Source organism: Scyliorhinus canicula, chromosome 15, assembly GCF_902713615.1.
Source record: "Scyliorhinus canicula chromosome 15, sScyCan1.1, whole genome shotgun sequence".
Classification (NCBI taxonomy): Eukaryota; Metazoa; Chordata; class Chondrichthyes; order Carcharhiniformes; family Scyliorhinidae; genus Scyliorhinus; species Scyliorhinus canicula.
This window is the reverse complement of record NC_052160.1, coordinates 40,414,857-40,436,156: the sequence shown is the minus strand read 5'-3', so window position 1 is coordinate 40,436,156 and position 21,300 is coordinate 40,414,857.

Below are 21,300 nucleotides of genomic sequence, written 5' to 3'. Positions count from 1 at the left end.
TTGGGTCCGTTTATCCTGGAGAAAGGAATTCTGAGAGGAGGCAGGTTCAATCGAGGAATTCAAAAAGTAATTGGATTGCTAACTGAAAAGAAAGAATGTGCAAAGCTATGAGGATAAGGCAGGGGAGTGGGATTGGGTAGAATGCTCTTTCAGTGGGCCAGTTCAGGCTCGATAGGCTGAATGGCCTCTTTCTGCACTGTAAAGATTCTGTGATCAGCTCCAGAGGGGAGCAAGGAGTCTCTCATCACAGGCCTTCAATTTTGTTGTTATTTGTTTTTTTTACAGCACAGAAGGAGGCCATTCGGTCCATCTTGTCCACAGCGGCTCCCAAAAGAGCTACCCAGCTAGTCCCATTCTCCAGGCCTATCTCCGTAACACTCTAAATTAATCACTTTTAAATATGTATCCAGCTCTCTTTTTAAACTTCCTATGGAATCCACCTCATCACTCTCCCAGGCAGCACATTCCAAATCCCAACAACTTTCTGAATAAAGAAGTTTCTCCTCATCTCACTCCCAACTGTCTTGCTGAGCATCTTGAAATTGTGACCCATAGTCACTGTCGTGCCAACTAGTGAAAACAGAACATCCTTCTTTACCCTGTCAAAATTGTTTGTAATTTTGAACACCTCAATATTATCACCTCTTAATCTTCTCTGCTCCAAGAACAACAAGATCAATTTCTCCAATCTTTCCTTGTATATAAAATTCCTCATTCCTGGTATCATTCCAGTAAATCTCCTCTGCATTCCCTCCAAGACTTTAACATTCTTCCTTCAATAAGGTGCCCAGAATTGAACACAATACACCAAATATGGTCTGACCAATGACTTGTAGAGGTGCAGCATAACGTCCTTGCTTTTATACGCCATGCCTCTATTTAGAAACCCAAGGATCCTATAAGCCCTCTTAACAACTGTTTCAACTTGTGTGGCCATCTTCAGAGAATTATGCACTTAAACCCCGAGGTCCCGCTGCTCCTGTCCTCCTCTCAAAGTTGTACCATTGAGCTTATATTCTCTCCCCATGTTTCTTCCATCAAAATGCATTACCTCACATTTCGCCGCATTGATGTTCATCTGCCATGTGTGCCCATTTGGCCAACTTGTCAATGTCCCTCTGAAGTTGCCCAGCGTCATCCTCACGATTCTCTATTCTCCCTAGCTTAGTATCATCTACAAATTTAGAGATTTTGCCCTCAACACCACCTCTAAATCATTTATATAAATCAGAAAAAGCAAGGGTCCCAACACTGAGCCCTGGGAACACCACTTTCAACTTGTCTCCAGTCTGAGAAATGCTCATCTATACCTACCTTCTGTTTCCTATCTCTTAGCCAACTTCTAATCCATGCTGCCAAGGACCCATCAATTCCAAACATTTTTAGTTTGCTAACCAACCTGCCATGTGGCACTGTATCAGAAGCTATCTGGCACTTCCCTCATCCACTGCCTGTGTCACCTCATCAAAGAACTCAATTAAATTTGTCAGACATGACCTGCCCTTGACAAAGCCATGTTGACTGTCTAGTATTAACTTATTTTTCTCTAAGTGTATATTTATCTCATCCTGCATTGTGGCCTCCAACAGTTTGCCCACTATTGATGTCAAGCTGACTGGTCTGTAGTTACCCTTGCCCCTTTTTTGAACAACGCCATCACATTTTCAATCCTCCAGTCCCCCAGGACTAATCCTGTGTTCAGCGAGGCCTGGAAAATTTCTGTCAACGGGTCCGTAATATGCTCCCTTACCTCTCTCAGCAATTTAGAATGTATTCCATCTGGGCCTGGCAACTTCTCTACCTGGAGTGCTGCCAGCCATTTTAACACCTTTGCCCGACAACCGCTGACAATATTTCCTCAGCCAATCTGGGTACCTAGTTTTTGTAAGGGGTATGAAGAGTCCACACATGGTTGGTCAAAAACAAAACTTACTTTATTTTACAATTACTATTATACATAGCTCCAGTAGTTCCCTATTGGGTCTTCTCTCGTTCGGTGCCTTACTGACCAACTCTATTTATCCAAAGTGAACGTTGTTAAAGGTTCCCTGCCCCTTTATCAGGGGAGCCCATGCTCTGCAAGATCCATGAGGTAATTAATCATTGACCGTGTGGGTTATAACAATAGTTAAACTATCGAATCCAACTCATTCTCAAATAAACAACTTTGAGAAGCAACCACACTAACCCCACACCTGAGCACTCTAAGCAGTCCATCATGTCTCCCTGACAAGCCAAATTCTACATACCCAATGAACATCCTTTGTTGAAGGCCTTGTGGGGAGGTAAGGTCACATGTCACAGGAGTCTGGCTCCTTGAACAAGTTAACATTGCCTTCCTGAGCTGCATGCCAGTCTGCTACCTCACATCTGACAAGCAGGCCAGACAGAAGGAGTTCTGGCCAGGTTGGACAACTGGCCTTTGCTGAGAATTCTGAACCATCGGCTACAAACTGATTCTTCTCTGTGTGCTCTGTTGTGGATTCAATGCGAACGGAGAAAGCTCACCGACCCCCGTGAAGGAATTCCTCCTGGGGCGTTGATTCTGGACTGTGGACATTACGTGAATCGATATTCATTTTCTCTGTGGTCTGTGTAGTATGAAACCTACTTTTCTCTCTCCGTCTCCTGATTGCAAGTGCGCAGAGGGGGTTGTTGCAGACCCTCCTTTTCACAGTATTTGAATGTGTGCAATGAATCAACCTTTTGAGTTCATCCTCCATTGAGCTTGCTGGGAGCTATCAGGAATCGGATCACAGTAAAGATTTCGGAAATAAACAGCCTCTTATTAAAAAGGAAACAAATCAAAAGGCACTTTCTGTTTACGGATGTTTGGTGAGAGGAACAATTATTGCTGTTTAAACGGATCCCCCAGAGGTCTCTTCCTGAATCAAGTGTCAGCAGTTGACTCTTCCAGACTGACAGGCAACATTCCGAAAACCAACTAATAATTAAAGTAACCAAGACTAACATTTTTTTCTGTCATTTCTGATGCTGGGACGTGTATCGTTAGAGCAGAAGACACTGAATAGAGCTCATAGTTTCAGATTGAGATCTATAGTATCAGTCCAGTCCGACCTCTCATCTATAGGGCAACACCAGATAAAATATGGCACACACCTTTGAGTGAAGTGGTCACCTCCATGGCCAGCCTGACATTTTGACTGGTAATGGTGGGTTCTCCGGAAATCCTGATAGCCCGGCAAATTGGGGGCAGGATTCCCCGCCGACGTGATTCTCCGTTTTGCTGGCGCCCGGGGGTTTTCCCGACGGCGTGGGGCTGACCCACAATGGGAAACCCCATTGATCAGCCAGCGTAACGGAGAAGCCTGCCGGCGGATCGAGGCTGAAAAGTGGCGTGGCGGGGCCGAGAATCCAGCCCCCGTGGGTGTCGGGTAAAATGTAAGTTTCACGCCAGTCGGGAAGCCCTTAGTCTTTCAGCATTTCAAAATAAAAAATCCCAGAAGAAAGTGAAAGTCTTCCCATCTGCAGTCTTTAAACACTTTAAACAGTCTGTCAGCATGCCAAGTTCAAAGATCTGTGGTGGTTTGGAGTGGTTATTTCACTGCATGCCAAGAAGCCTAAAATCTTTGAACTGCATTGTTTATATTCCATTTCACAGATCATTGTTTTTTAAAAGCCTCTTCATTGACAGGTCCAGGTAATATCAAAGGAAGGCTAACTGTTGTCTATTTATGTAGCTCTTCAGGAGTCCAAAAGAACAGATGTTTTTCTCAGTTTTTAAAGAGATTCCTAGAAAGACCAGAGCGATTGCTTCCCCGAACGTGGGGGGTCGGGTGACTTGGAGTCCGGTGAGGGAGGTAGGGAATGGAAGAGAGAGGGGTCGAATCGGGCCAGGGTTAGTGGGGGGGGGGGGGGGGGGGGGGGGGGGGGGATGCTGAAGAGAGGGGCCCTTGCCAGCGATTTGGGTGGGGTGGGACATTGCCAGCGATCGGGAGGGCTGCAACAGGTCCAGCAAAAACCCTGATCCTTTTTTGAAAATGTACTATGTGCCACAGAATGGCACAAAAACCCGGATCTTGGCTGAAAGTTTTTCGAAGTGCTAATTCTTAGCACGTCAGGTTCAAGCTTAGCGCCAGCAGGAATCACTCTGGTCTTCACGTTGATGGGAGAACTTAATCTTCATTCAGGGGAATCCTGATTAAGGATTTCTCCATGAAAGATAAACTGGAGCTGTTTACTCAGGGTGAAATTTTGGTGGATACAAGCAGGCACATTCAATATATTGATCATTTGATTTTTGTTAACTTAGGCACCTCCTTCGCAACCATTCTCAACACCCTATGCACCCAAAGGGATAGACGACATATTGACATACCTGTAATAAGGTGTCTTTAGCCATGGAGCATTGAGGAGAAATATCCAAGCTCCAGTGTATCTGGGGACTACTCCAAAATGTGGTGATCCCCACCCCCCTCTTTACTGGAGGTTCCCAGGTAAGGATAGCTTGGCAATTGCCCAGGAACTTCAAACTTCTGATGCACAATTGTCATGCACTGGGAACATATATGAAAGGCCGGGCGGTAAGGCACCGACCAGAACAGGAGCTTAGTAGGGGTCTATTGGGCAGTGTAAATATTGGGTATTTTACTAGGCATGGACTCCCTGTTTAATAACCATTCAAAAAATGTGATTTAAATCGCAAACTTTGAATGGTTCTGACCATCTTACATCAACAGTAACTCAGAATATGTTAGGAGAATTAAAACCACTTCTAGCTTCTGGCATTCTGGCACCCAAACATCACGGTTACCACCCCCCCCCCCCCCCCCCCCCCCCCCCCCCCCCCCCCCCCCCCCCCCGGCGGCCCTCAGCTCGTACCTCCTGACTACACCGCAACCAATCGTAGTACTTCCAACTAACTCCCCCCCCCCCCCCCCCCCCCCCCCACACAACATCCTGAACCACCCACAGGACTCCCCATTTCCCTCCTGACCCCTGTCCCAACCTCATCTGGACTCTCATTGCCACCCTCCCCCACCTGTATCACCACCCCCACCACCAGGCTGACTACCACCCTCTCACTACCCCTTCACCATGCCTGACCCCACCCACTCTCCAAAATGCACTCCCCCTCCCCCCAAATCCTACTCAGTTACCTTATGTTCTCCTGGCTCATCAAAGTTCTTTAAACTTACTTGTTTAAGCAGTTAGTGCTTTAAGAAAGGGGGCATGGCTGACTTACCTGCGACTGAACTGCCTTTGACTGTGTGTCCCGGGAGTGAGCTGCACTACACAGATCTCGCCTGGCCTGAGTCAGGCAAGGTAATAGGGTCACCTGGATTTCCAGGTATGTCATTTTGAGTTGGTTGGCGATCCGCCTCAATTGCCAGCGCATCGAAAGTTACGACAATGAACTGATTTCACAGCCTGTGAAATGAAAAGGCTGTGATACCAAGGACAGACAGGAGAGGACAGCAACAGCACGAGGCCAAGGATAGATGTAAAAGGGAGCCATTGTCAAGATGCCTTGAACCTGCAGCCTACAAATGAACTCGGTGTAAAGAATGTCCCATCAAATGCCCCTGGTGCAGACACAGCACAGGTTAGTTATGGAGGAAAGCCCCCTCTACTCTGTCCCAGCAAACATTTCATTGGGAGACACAGCACAGGTTCAATCCTGAGAAAGCTCCCTTTACACTGTTGGACTGGCTTGGAGCCAGGAAGCAGGACAAATCTACAGGAGAAAGGAAGTGAAATGACAACCAGAGCCCCAAATGTCTGAGCTCTTATTCAAACCAATATTTATCCAGCTTTTAATCCCAAATTGTATTTTAGGATGATTGTTACATTTTATTGGTTATATTATGTTATATGATATTATTAATATATTATGTCATCTCTGGGCTCTTGTCAGTTTACTCCGCCTCTTATTTGGGAGATGCATTAACTATTGGTTTAAATGTTCCAGTGCTTCCTCATTGTCCAAATGAATTATGGGGAAGTCACTGTCAGAATTTGATCCCTCCTCTTCCCCCTGCTTCATTACGAACAAGACCACCTGTTGTCCTCATCTCCTCTAACCCAAGACTTTTTTTTTTAACATGTTCATTTGCCACACTAATGTGTGATTCACGTCTATCTGGGGTGACTTTGCTTAATCCTTTTGAATTTAAGTTGTCTGTTCAGCCTGTTGATTTACAGCTGGAAATTTCGATCTGGACGCCTGCGGTATTCACTCATAATCCCCGAATACAGCTTTCTTCACTATCTCATAGTCTCCAGACCATTCCTCTGATAAGGAAGCAAAGATGCCACCAGCCCTACCCTACAAGTTTAGCCTGTAAGAGTAGGATCCAACAATCTTGCGACAATCTCCTCCATTGTTTAGCTATTTTCTCAAAAGCACAAAAAATATGTTTCGGCATCTCTCTCATCGAATTTCGGTCTATATCAGAACATTTCACCACTAAGTTCCCATCCTTCGGCGCCTGCTCTAACCTTTTGGTTTGCTGATGCCTGTGTGTGAAGTTGGTAGGCTCCCTCTCTCTTTCTCTTTATCCTCCTGTGTGACTTTCCTATGCAACTTTCTCCATTTCCCTTTTAACCTAACTCTCCTGTAGTTCCCATTGAAACTCTCTCTCCCTCTCTTTTTCCTCCATTTCTAACTTCTTAATTTCTATGTCTCCTATAATAATAATCTTTATTATTGTCACAAGTAGGCTTACATTAACACTGCAATGAAGTTACTGTCAAAATCCCCTAGTCGCCACACTCTGGCGCCTGCTTGGGTACACTGAGGGAGAATTCAGAATATCCAAATTATTTAACAGCACGTCTTTCAGGACTTATGGGAGGAAACCAGAGCACCCGGAGGAAACCCACACAGACATGGAGAGAACATGCAGACGCCGCACAGACAGTGGCCCAAGACGGGAATCGAACCTGGGACACTCGCGCTGTGAAGCAACAGTGCTAACCACAATAATTGTAGGTTTGTTAATTCAAAATCCTCACTTCTCAAAATTTAGGGACCTGCTAACCCCTCTGATATATTTAAATGTGTTGCTGGACTTCCAATTATTTCAGCCTTCTTAGCGTCCTGTTAATTATACTACTTCCAATTCATCTGCTAATTCCCTCAATTTGGTTTTAGGCACACTTTTCAAACTTGCCACGATTACATTGACTGTGTCCAGATAAAATTGAGATAGATCAAGAGCCATATTCTACAGCCTACTTAATTAATTTAACACATTTTTCCTTGGTTCCACTTGTTTCTCAATCTCACTTTGTTCAAAAGTCACAAATTCCCTACATCCAAAGAATTAATAAGATCACAGGCCCCTAATTTTCTGTCGTGAAAGATGCTGATATTATCTGCAAGCGCATCCCAATTTGGAACATCAGTTCGTGGGGTGTTTAGTTTTGTTTTATTCTGCTGTGAGGAGACAAGGGAAACCCCAGTGAGAATAAATAGCCCAGGCGTCATGTTGCAATCATTAAAGACTATTTGTTAAAGTAAAGAAAAGACAAACACACACAGACTGGTCAACTCTACTCTCACGCATTTAAGACATACGAACTACTAAACACACACAGTTTCTATTGAACACACCCTTTGTTACACAATATATCTATGATCTGAACTGTGTAAGACTTCCCCTATTCCCAAAACAAATCAAAATTGGATAACCAACTATAGTTACCACGCAATACAGGGATGATATTCAAATTTGGGAACGGTCTTTTTCTGGTCCAGCGAAGATACTTTAAAACTACTGTCCCAAAGGTTTTCTGCATTGCCTTGTCTCTAAGACTTAGACACTTGTTTTTTTGTCAACGGGGCCTTGAGACTTGACGGCTGGAAACTGGTCTGTCTGCTTTCTGAGACTGCTGGATGGTAACTGCTTCCCTTCCCTCTCAGGGTCGAGTTAATTATACCTTTGTTGTTCTTTGATTATGCCTGTGTATTCGCCTATCTGCCCCCATCAACTTCCTTGACTATACATTAACAGATGTATATCTCATGGACTTACCCAATCATCTAAAATCTGTTTTTCCTCCATTAGCTATTCACACTTGATGATTATCTAAACTACTATTCTAAACTCTTACCGAGAGAGACACCAACTGAGTACCCATTGAATACTATCCAGTCGAGTTCATGGCACTGGCCAAGGACCGCAGATTCCCATCTTTAAAGTAGATAGTGAACCAATTGGCCGGTATTCTCCCTACCCGGCGGGGCGGGGTTATCCCGGCATAGCGGAGTGGCGGCCAACCAGTACGGCGACGGGCCTCCCCAAAGGTGCGGAATTCTCTGCACCTTTGGAGGCTAGGCCCGCGCCGGAGTGGTTCGCGCCACACCGACCGGCGCCTTTGACGCCCGCCGGCCAGCATCGGGGCTGGCCGAAAGGCCTTCGCCGGTTCGCGCATGCGCTGGTGCGTCAGCGGCTGCTAACATCACCACCAGCGCATGCGCGGTAGGGGGGTTCTCTTCCGCCTCCGCCATGGTGGAGGCCGTGGCGGCGGCGGTGGAAGAAAAAGAGTGGGCCCCGATCACGGGCCTGGCCACTGTGGGGGCACCCCCCGGGGTCTGATCGCCCTGGACCCCGGGGGCCCGCTCGCGCCGCCAATCCCGCCGCCACCAGAGGTGGTTGAAACCATGGCGGCGGGAGAGGCCTCTCAGTGGCGGGACTTCGGCCCATCGCGGGTCGGAGAATCGCCACAGGTGGCTCGCTGATCGGCGCAGAGGGCACGCCGATCGGCGCGGCGTGATTCCCGCCCCCACCAATTCCCGGGTGGCGGAGAATTCCGGCTACGGCAGGGGTGGGATTTTCGCTGGTCCCGGCCGATTCTCCGACCCTGCGGGGGGTCGGAGAATTTCGCCTATTGAGTTTTTCTGAACTCTCTGTCTTCCTTTAAATGTAACCTAAAATTGACCTCTTTGATCATACTTTTTACTATGTGTCCTAATGTTGCCTTAGGTGACGCAGCATCAAACCTTGCTTAACAACACTTCAGCAAAGCACCTTGTCATGTTTTATTCTGTTAAAGGAATTACATAAATATTCTGGGTGGGATTCTCCGTCAGCCTGCGGCGGAATCGCAAAACACGATTGGGTGGAGAATCGATTCCGACGCCAATATCGCGGTGGCCGCCAATTTCACGCCAAATCACAATTCTCCGTCGCCTCGACAGCGGCGTCAATGCATTCCAGAACGCATGTACAGTAAACACCGTTTGCATATTATTAGCGAGCTCGACCCAGTATTTTCCAGGGCCTCTGCAATTCTCCGCCTCCGATGGGCCGAATTCCCGATGGCAAGTTTCACTTGTGCTTTTAAATGTCGTGAATTCGGCGTCGTGGCTGCTGAGGGAGAGAGAGGGGGTACAGAAAACGTCCAACATCGCCATAGCTTTCTGACAGTTGTACCAATGGCTGGGGTACTTCTGTCAGGGCTGGGGGGAGTAACGAGAGGGTGACTAGGAGGTGGGCTGTGGGGTCGGGGTGAATGGGCATGGAGTACTATTGCCATGGCCTACCAGGCAGCCATGAATCTGCATATGCCACTGACTGCCCACTGTGAACTTAGGGCCACGGCCGTATAGGTATCCCCCCAGAGCAATCCCCCAGGTGCCCTTTGACCCCAGCCAACCCATCAGCAGGATGGGTGTGCTCCAGCACAATCAGTGCCAGCTTGTTGGCTGGGTTGAGTAAGGAGGGGGGCAGCACAGTGGCACAGTGGGTTAGCCCTGCAGTCTCACGGCGCCGAGGTCCCAGGTTCTATCCTGGCTCTGGGTCACTGTCCGTGTGGAGTTTGCACATTCTCCCCGTGTTTGCATGGGTTTTGCCCCCACAACCCAAAGATGTGCAGGCTCGGGGGATTGGAACGTGTATGTGCAGCTGCAGCTTGTCAGTCTTCCGAGTGCCAATCACGGACCCAGCGAATCTCGCACCATTTTTCATTGGAATCGATTGTGTTCCACGTGGCGCCAGTGTTAGCCCCTCCGCAGTAGCTGAATCAATGCACGTGCGGCACCAGTTTTGCTGTTCTGGAACTTCACGAATCCTGTGCCGGTTTCAACACTTAGACTCAGAAATGGCGAATCCAGCCCGCTATCTTGTGTTGGATATCGGGCAGCCTTGTGGTCACTTCACTGTCCCCAGATTTTGTTTTAAACTGATTCACAATCCCCAAATTGCCACTGCTGTTTTTGGGATCTTGCTGTGCTCTAGTTGGCTGCCGCATTTCCTATATTACAGCAGCAACTACACTTCAAACGTACTTCATTGGCAGTAAAACACTTTGGAACATTCTGGCCTTGAAAGATGCTGTGTAAACGCCAGACTTTCTTTTTCTATGTATATTCCCCAGAGTTTATAATGACAGATGATTCACATCTTAAGGGGATTTGTTAATGCTGTGTGCGAAGAGTAAGGTGGAGAGCATTCGTTATTTGAGCACATATAGCGAGACGCTTATTGATACTGGGGATGCTGGAGATTTGAAATAAAACAGAAAGCAGCATTTTCACTTTCTATTATTGTGAATCTTTGGAATTCTGTACCCAAGGGAGTTGTGGATGCATAGTCATTGAATTCATTATATTCGAGACAAAGATTGATAGATTTTTGGATTTTAGGGGAATTAAGGGATATGGGGATAGTGATTCAAGGCGGAGTTGAGATAAATGTGCTATGCTCGTGTTGAATGGTAGAGCGGTCTTGAAAGGCTGCGGCCTGCTCCTATTTTTCAGGTTCCTATGTTTTTAATGCAAACTCTTTATTTATTTTTTTGCTTCTGTATTAAAATATCAGAACAGCACAGAGATGCTTTTCTATTTTATATATCACATTCAGTTTTTCCTGTGTTCCAACATTTTCCGAATAATTTAAGCAACCCTCAATATTCCCCCTCCCCCCCCCATCTCTCCTGACTTGGGTCCCCATTAACTTCCAGATCCTCACCTGGGCAATGGGTGTCAGTAGCTATTCAACCCATGGATGCATCGCAGCCTGTTCTATTTGTTCCGTGCACGGTCCAGAAAGATGTACATGCAACAGGGGCCCCTAGACAATGATCCGGGATGGAAAGCCTGTCAGAGTTTTGACCCCTGTTTAACCAGGGTACTGGGTTTTTGTAGCCACTCCGCACCCTGGTTGACTGCAATGAGCTTTTCCAATCTGGTTCCAACCAAACATTTTTCTGTCGCATCGTCGACCTCGCAGTGGAATTCTGTTGTGGAAATCAGGAGCGCTTCGGCAGCCAGAAGAGGGAGACACAGGAAAGGAAAGGCGAGAAGGATGAAGTATAAACACTGGGAATCAAACTAAACCCAGGTACAGTTGGATGATCACAGCAAAGCTCATTGTCTGAGAGAGAGAAAATACAGTGGGGTCAGAACATGGGAGATCACCCTCCCATCTGGTTGCTTTGTTCATCTACTCCCCCCGAGACAATTTTTTTTAAATTTAGAGAATCCAATTCATTTTTTCCAATTAAGGGGCAATTTAGCGTGGCCAATTCACCAGCCCTGCACATCTTTGGCTCGTGGGGGCGAAACCCACGCAAACACAGGGAGAATGTGCAAACTCCACACGGACAGTGACCCAGAGCCGGGAGCGAACATGATGGCGCAGCGCAGTGGTTAGCAATGTTAACCATTGTGCCATCGTGCTGCCCCCCCCCCCCCCCCCCCCCCCCCCCCCCCCCCCCCCCCCCCCCCCCCCCCCCCGCCGAGACAATCTTACACCCCTTAGCCGGCGTCAGGCTGGATCATCACCTTGATACTGTTCCCCATTTCCTATTCTCGACCCGAATGCGGTTTTGTGCTCCACTGACTGAGTAAATAAAATAATTTGCGTTTTTACAACTTCAAAATGTCCCAAGGCACCTTTCAGCCAATGAAATACTTTTGAAATGAAGTCACTGTTGTCCTGAGAGAAATGTAGTGGCCAATTCACATAAAACAAGATCTCAGGTACAGCGATGAAATAAAGGAGCAGACAATCTGTTTAATTGTGAAGGTGAAGGATGTGTTAAAATCAAGAAAACTCAAGCTTAACACAAGGGGGGGGAAACGCATCAGATGCTGCAATCGATCCACTCTGCTGCCTGCCTCGAAACCCGGACAACCAGTAAAGAATTGTGGAAGAAAATAGAAGCCTTTGAAATGTGAATTTCTTTTCCTCTTTCCCGGGATGTGGGCATCGCTGGCTAGACCAGCACTTTTATTGCCCACCCCTAATTACCCATGAGAAGGGGGTGGTGAGCGGCCTTTTTGAACCACTGCAGTCCATGTAGTGTAGGCATATCCACAGTGCTGTTAGGAAGGGAGTTCCAGGATAGTGGAGGAACGGTGATATATTTCTGAGTCAGAATGATCAGTGATCTGGAGGGGAACTTACTGGTGGTGATATTCCCCTCCATCTGCTGCTCTTGTCCCTCGAGGTGGTAGAGGTTGTAGGTTTGGAAGATACTGTCTCAGGAGCCTTGGTGAGTCACCACAGTGCACCTTGTACACAGCTGCCATTGTGCATCAGTGGTAGAGTGATTTTTGAAGGTGATGGATGGGGGTGTCAATCAATTGGGTTGCTTTGATACAGTTCAGTCTCTGGTCAATGATTAGCCCCAGGGTGTTGATAGTGCAATTCAGCATTGTCAAGTGGAGATGGTTGGACTCTATCTTGTTGCAGATGGTCATTACCTGACACTTGTGTGACATGAATGTAATTTGTCACATATCAGCCCAAACCTGAATGTTGTCCATGTTTTGCTGCCTATGGACAAGGACTTCAGTGTCTGAGGAGTCACGAACGGTGCTGGACATTCTGTAATCAGCAGCACTTCTGTGAAATCGTCAGCACTTCTGACCTTATGATGAAAGGAAGGTCATTAATGAAGCAGCTGAAGATGGTTGGGCCCAGGACACTACCCTAAGGAACTCCTGCGGTAATGTCCTGGGACTGAGATGATTGGCCACCAACAACTACAACCATCTTCCTTTGCGCTAGGTATGACTTCAACCAGCGGAAGGTTCCCCCCCCCCCCCCCCCCCCAATTCCCACTGACTCCTGGATGCCACACTTTGCCAAATGCTGCCTTGATGTCAAGGGAAATCACTCTCACTTCATCTCTGGCATTCAGCTCTTTTGTCCATGTTTGAACGAAGGCTGTAGTGAGGTAAGGAGCTGAGCAGCCCTGGCTGAACCCAAACAGAGTGAGAGTGAGCAGGTTATTGCTGAGTAAGTGCTACTTGTTGGTACTGCTGATGTCCCCTTGCATCACGTTACTGTGACTGAGAGTAGGCTGATGGGGTAGCCATTGGCTGGGTTGAATTTGTCCTGCTTTTTGTAGACAGGACACACCTGGCCAATTTTCCACATTGTCGGGTACATGCCAGTGTTGTAGCTGTACTGGAACAGGTTGGCTCGGGGTGCGGCTGGTTCTGGAGCACAAGTCTTCAGTACTGTTGCTGGAATATTATCAGGGCCCAGAGCCTTTGCAGTATCCAGTGCCTTCAGCCGCTTCTTGATATCACATGGAGTGAATTGAATTGACTGAAGACTGACATCTGTGATGCTGGGGATCTGTCTGAAGATTATTGCTACAGGACTACAGAGCCTCGATCGGATCGGTTAGCTGTGGGATTACTTAGCTCCGCCTGTCACTTGCTGCTTATGCTGTTTGGCATGCAAGTAGTCCTGTGTTGTAGCTTCACCAGGTTGACACTTCACTTTTCTGTCTGCCTGGTGCTGTTCCTGGCTCTTCATTGAACCAGGGTTGGTCCTCTGGTTTGTTGGTAATAGTTGACTGGGAAATATATATCGGACCATGTGATTACATATTGTGGATGTATACAATTCTGCTGCTGCTGATGGCCCACAGCGCCTCATGGATGCCCAGTCTGAGTTGCTTGATCTGTTTAAAATCCATCCCATTTCGTGTGGTAGTAGTGCCACACAACATGATGGAGGGTATCCTCAATGTGAAGACTAAACGTTCTCTCCACAAGAAGCGTACGATGGTCACTCCTCCCGAAAATGTCATGGTTTGCTGAAGTGTCCACCTAACTTTCTGCATGCAAACCGTAAGGCAAGTGAAGAGGTGCTTGAAATTGCAAGAACAAGAATTCAAAAAAGACATGACATCCAAAAAAGAGAGTGCCAACATTTTGGCCGTTTGATCAGAGCTGAAAAACTTCAGAGATCGCTTCTAGAGGACAAAGTAGAGAATAGCAGAAAGAGGGTGTTGGATTGCATTCAGTAGGTCTTCGTGAAGTCTTTGGAGTCTTAAATAGATTAACTGAATGTATTTATTTATTTATTAATTTTAGAGTACCCAATTATTTGTTTCCAATTAAGAGCAATTTAGCATGGCCAATCCACCGATCCTGCACATCTTTTGGGTCGTGGGTGTGAAACCCACGCAAACACGGGAAGAATGTGCAAACTCCACATGGACAGTGACCCAGAGCCGGGATCGAACCTGGGACCTTGGCGCCATGAGGCAGCAGTGCTCACCACTGTGCCACTGTGCTGCCCTTGAATGTATTTATTAACTGCAAGAACTATACACAGTAAATGGTTCAAGCTGTGAGCGGTCTCCATGATTTCTTGTGCACAGGACTCTGACCAATACTACACTGACCACTGGGCGCGGGTCACATGTTCTCTTACATCACCGTGTGGATAGTCTTGTACTCAGTCCCATGTTAACCCTCCATGCGCCAGACCCTTAAACTACAACCCCACTTCCCCAAAGCCTTTAGCCAATATATTTTGAGCTATTCCAGTTTATCCCTTGTCGTCACCATTACTACGCCATCTCCGTCTTCAAATCTGAGTTCATAGATTGAGGTGGTCTGGAGGTTTTATAACTCTTTCATATTTCATTCACACTATACCGGAGGAGTGGTAGGCTCTGTCGCAGCTGGTAAATTCTATTGATTTGGAAGTATCCTCCATGATGTCTCTCCACCGTACTGTGGTAACAGATGATCTAGGTCCGAGGAGGGGATTCCTGTTTCTCCTGATTCTACTCTGTCAGGTACCATCCACTTAGCACCGCGGCTGATCTTCGCCCTTCCTGATGATAGTATCCTCTGTCTCGAGGTCTTTAATCCAGATCTCGTCAACTTCGTCATAATCGTGGCAAGTGTCTGGTGCAGTACCTTTTGTTGCAGACAAGAGCCTGTTTCTGCCTGAGGGACTGTTCCCTTGCCTGGATGTGCTGGTGATTCTTGGTTACCAACATTGATATCAGTATTTTTGGCAGGGTTAGAAGTTCTGTGCAGTTTCTTGCCTATCAGGTGTTTGAATGGTGTCAGGCCGCATTGTAAAGGGGTTGACTTGCAGGTTAGCTGTGAATGTAGAACATAGAACATACAGTGCAGAAGGAGGCCATTCGGCCCATCGAGTCTGCACCGACCCACTTAAGCCCTCACTTCCACCCGATAAACCAGTAACCCAATAACCCTTCCTAACCTTTTTGGTCACTAAGGGCAATTTATCATGGCGAATCCACCCAAACTGCACGCCTTTGGACTGTGGGAGGAAACTGGAGCATCCGGAGGAAACCCACGCAGACATGGGGAGAACGTGCAGACTCCGCACAGACAGTGATCCAGCGGGGAATCGAACTTGGGACCCTGGCACTGTGAAGCCACAGTGCTATCCACTTGCGCTTCTACGCTGCCCAACACTGTGCTTTGGGAATGTCCTCATTCATTTTTAGGGTGGCTTTTACGGTGTGGACTCCTTTTTCAGCTTTCCCATTTTACTGTGGGTATCTCAGGGAACTGGTGCAGTGGTGTAAGTCGGATGTGGTTTTGAAGTACTCATTTGAAAATTGTGTTCTGTTATTGCACACTATCTTGCCCGGGATGCCCTGGCTCATGAGCAGCTCTCTCAGTGCTTTAATTACTGCTTCTGAAGGTGCTTCACTCCAACCATCTGGAGAAGTTGGCCGCCATGATAAGGAATAATTTACTGCTAAAGACAAATAGTTCGGCGCTCAGCCTCTCCCATAGACTTGTGTTACTTTGGTTCTAACCTGATAGTTTGTTATGGCATCAATTGCCCTGGAAATCCCTGGCCACCAGACAGTGAATTGGGCCCATGCTCGGGACTTGGTGATGCCCAGGTTGACCTGATGCATATTTTGGTGGATCTACGGCTGAAGAAACACTAGGATGACCAGCCTCTGGATATAGACAAGATGATTGTCTACGACCGTGAAGTGGTTTTGATGTGAACCATGGTAGCCCGGCTTCGTTTTTGTCGTGACCAACCTTGTTGGCAATAATGGCGGATGGTGGCACACGCCTTATCATGCATTTGCTCCTAATAAATCTGTTGGAGTTCACTTGTGGTTGGTGGCAGGCGCCTCCTTGTCAACTGTGTTCCAGTTCTTCGATGAGATTGATGTCATGTTTTGTTGGGATGCTCATTGTGGCCCTGGAGGGCGTATCTACTGTTGTTTGGTTTTTATCTTGGATCTCATAGACAAACTTCATGAGGCACAGGCAGAAGCTCTGGATTCTGGGAGTCATCTCCCATCCAGTAATGAGACTGGTGGCCGAAAGTATGTTTCAGCTGCGGCTTGAGGCCGATGATCTCGCCTGAAAATTTCTCACGTGCCCATGTTTCTGCAAGGGCTTCCTTTTCTACTATATTGTAGCCTGTCTCAGTGTCTGACCGCCCTCTGGAAGAATAGTACAACAGTCAATGACTTCCATCCAGTTGGGCTTGGAATAGGACCAACAAGGGCTGTGGACAAAGCACCTTCTGCTATAGTGGTGGGCAGGGCTGGGTCAGAATGTCTGTGGAGAGCAGCATCACTGATGTGAGTGAGTGCTTGCTCTTGATCTGAGTCCCAACACCATGCTTGGTCTTTCTGAAGTAGATTCCTCAAAGGGGTCGACGACTGGTGTCAAATTCGCTCAAAGGATTCCTAGCTGGCTCACCATCCCCAAGAATCGCTGGAGATCTGGAATCGAGGATGGAGTTGGGAACCCACTAAAAGCTTTAGTTTTCCGTGGGTCCACAGTGATGGCTTTGCTGTGAACGATGTGATGTTTTGGAGAACTCGTATTTCTCATTCAGTGTCCGCCCTGCTTTCTGCAGGTGCTCTGAGACCATGTTCGTCCACTGTTGCACCATGAACCAATACATTATCCTGGTGGGAAATGATCCCCTGTGAAGCTCTGAAAAAGGTTCCACATCGTATCTTGAAATATTTATGACAAAATGATTCCAAATGACAGACAGATAACGCATAAACTGCCAAAGGGGATAATGCGTGTTGTCAGCAGCCTGGACTCTTTGTCAGGAGGAAGTTACCAAAAGCTGCCATTGGCGTCAGCTTTGAAAGTACTGTGCTCTTTGAGGCTTTCGTCCACTGAGGACATGGGATGTACTTCTCTGACTATGGTTTTATTGAGCTGTTTCCGGTCAATGCAAATATGGATGGACAGTTCAGTTTTGGGTCTAGAATCATCCTGGAGCACCACGCGTTGGTTGTGTGACTGGGGAGATAGCCCCCATGTTTGTCATCTCGTCCAGAACCTGCTGCACGTGCCTCATTAGTGGTTAGGGAATCTTTTGTGTCGTAAATAGGCACACGGCTGGCGCATCTTCCCTCAATGTGATCTTGCATGTGTTCTTCAGTTACCCCAGCCCAGTAAAAAGACTTGGGAACTCATTGTTATACTTGGAACCAAACCCTCGTTGGTTGATCCAGTCAATTTTCTGCAGATATTTAAGTTTGACTCAGGCTTTGCAGCTCAGTAGTGAACAGTCCTGGACCGCGTACATGTCACTTGGATTCTGTTATTTCTGTGCCTCAGTGTCTCCTGCACTCCAAATTGAAAATCCTTTTGACCTCACCCATTTGAAGTGTATCCTCTTGGTGTTCAGTCTCTACCTCATGAATAACCTTTGGGTATCCTGTGTGCTTAGATACTTTTGGTCTTGCACAGTTTGCCAAAGTGTCTAATTGAAAGCATTGGACTGAAAATGGCTGTGGGAGCACTTTTTCCACAGCACTGGCATGGTTGGTTAGGGCATTGCTTCCCTTGGCCTGTGGTGTCTGTATCTGAGCAGTTTAGCTCACTGGACTGTGGGGTTTCCTTTGTGCCATGGTTTATTTTCTCATCAATTTTTCATTTTTTTAAAAATTTAGAGTACTCAATTATTTTTCTTTTTCTAATTGAGGGGCAATTTAACGTGGCCAATCCACCTATCTTGCACATCTTTTGGGTTGTGGGGGCGAAACCCACGCAGACACGGGGAGAATGTGAAAACTCCACCCTGACTTGGAAATATATCGCCATTCCTTCACTGTCACTGGGGCAACATCCTGGAACTCCCTCCCTAACAGCACAGTGGGTGTATCTACACCTCAAGAACTGCCAACCGTTCAAGAAGGCAACTCACCATCACCTTCTGAAGGGCAACTAGGGATGGGCAATATATGATGGCCTAACCAGCGATGCCCATGTCATGTATATTAATTTTAAAATAAAATAAACACCTTTATTCCATTTCTCCCAACCCTTCCAGAAGAAAGGTCACCATTAATCTTTTCCCAGCTAACTTAAATCATTGACACATGCACAAACAGCCTTTTTGCAGAATAACACAATGGGCGGGATTCTCCGACCCCCCCGCCGGGTCGGAGAATCGCCGGGGGCGGCGTGAATACCGCCCCTCCCGTCTCTGGCACCGGAGATTTGGCGGGGGCGGGAATCGTGCTGCGCCAGTCGGCGGTTGCTCGCAGCGGCCCCCCCTCGGCGATTCTCCGGCCCGCAATGGGCCGAAGTTCCGCTGGTTGTTTGCCAGTCCAGCCGGCGTAGATTAGACTAGGTCCCTTACCGACGGGACCTGGCGGCGCAGGCAGGCTCCGGGGTCCTGGGGGGAGCGCGGGGCGATCTGGCCCCGGGGGATGCCCCCACGGTGGCCTGGCTCGTGATTGGGGCCCGCCGATCTGCAAGCTGGCCTGTGCCGTGGGGATACTCTTTTCCGCTCCCGGGCATGCGCGGGCTCTCGGCAGCCGGCGGAGTCCCTTTGACCCGGCTGGCGTGGCGCCAAAGGCCTTCCATGGCTGCCTGTGGGGCACAAACCACTCCGGCGCCGGCCTAGCTCCTGAAGGTGCGGCGGTTTCCGTACCTTTGGGGCGGGCTGACGCCAGAGTGGTTCACGCCTCTCCGTCCCGCCCGGACCCCCCGCCCCGCCGGGTACGGGAGAATCCCGCCCAATATTTCCCAAAGATATAACAAAAATAACATCCATTCTCACAAGGCGGAGATCTTCCTTCATTTGGAGAATGTCCAAGAGTGTGTCGTCTGCTACTCTTACAACTATTGTATCCCTGGTAAGTTTCAGATTGTAGATCTTTGCTACTCTGCCTTTAGGAATCCTGTACAGATTTTTAATGAATGAAGTGACAGGCTGTTGAACACACTTATTAAATTTAGCCCGTGAGGATGTTTTAACTTCGAAAATAAATATCCATTGATTTTCGTACTTCTTCAACTCTCGCAGATGAATTATTGAAATCCTTATCTGTCAATAATGTTATCTGATATGGGGCCTACCAAGTGAAGCAGTGTGGTTTAGCTTCTGCCTTCTTATCCAGTCCTGGAGCAATCACGTATCTAAGGAATCTTTGTCCCCAATTACTTGTTTAAGCTGTGGCTCGGGTATGTCCAAAATGAGTGGATTTCTGAAGTGTATCTTCAGATTTAAGAAGTAGCTGCAATTCAAGATGGCGCCGCTGTTCATTTGAAGACAAAGGGATCTCCATGTCTACCCTCCTCAATAATGTTCATACTCAGCCTCGAAAACATTTTAATGGATTAACTAGCTGCAGACTTCCCTGTTTCAAGAGCCATGCTTCAGGGTCATGAAAGAGTCGAATCCTGGACCCTGCTGATCTTTAAAGCTGATTTATGAGTCACAATTAACCCAAATTCATTGGGTGGGATTCTCTGTTTCTGAGACTAGTGTTGGTGCTGAATTTGGACTTCATGACAGCAAAACTGGTGCCGAACCTGGATTGATTCAGCGACAGTGGAGGGGCTAACACCAGCACAACGTGGAACGCAATCGATTCCAATGAAAAGCGGTGCGGAATTCGCCAGATCCGTGTTTGACACTCGGGAGGCTGACAAGCTGCAGCCACACATATGCATTACACTCCCCACACACAATCCCCACACACACTCCCCACACACACTCCCTACACACACTCCCCACACACAATCCCCACACACACTCCCCACACACACTCCCCACACACACTCCCCACACACACTCATCCCCACACACACTCATCCCCACACACACTCCCAACACACGCTCCCCACATACGCTCCCCACACACGCTCCCCACACACACTCCCCACACACACTCCCCACACACAATCCCTACACACACCCCCCACACACACTCCCCACACACAATCCCCACACTCACTCATCCCCACACACACTCATCCCCACACACACTCATCCCCACACACACTCATCCCCACACACACTCATCCCCACACACACTCCCCACACACAATCCCTACACACACTCCCCACACACACTCCCCACACACAATCCCCACACACACTCATCCCCACACACACTCCCAACACACGCTCCCCACATACGCTCCCCACACACGCTCCCCACACACACTCCCCACACACTCCCCACACACAATCCCTACACACACTCCCCACACACACTCCCCACACACAATCCCCACACTCACTCATCCCCACACACACTCGTCCCCACACACACTCATCCCCACACACACTCATCCCCACACACACTCATACCAGCCAACAAGATGGCACTGGGGCACTGGTTGTGCTGGAGTGCGCCTGTACAGCTGATGTGTCGGCTGGGGCCAGGGGGCACTTAGTGGGGTGGCCTGGGGGTACACCCATATGCTCCATGGCCCTAAGTTCACAGTGGGCTGTCAACAGTGTGCACAGCTGCATCGCTGCCTTTCCGGCTGCGGGAATGGTGTTCCGTGCCCGATTTTGGTGTCAGCCAACAGAGAATCCCACCCTTTATTTTTCTTGTCAGAGTGAGTTCGGACACCATGGGCTGGATTCTCTGCATCCCGACGCCAAAATCACAGCCGGCGCAGCGGAGAATCCAGTTTAATGCGGAAATCGGGACCAGAGCCGGCTACGGACACCAAAAAGCGGCATCACCGGGGTGTACTCCACGCCGCTGGGGGCCATTGTCAGAGGCCTGCTCAGACATTCCCTGACCAACCAAAGCCCCGACAGCATGGAACTAACCTGGTCTAGCTGGTCGGGA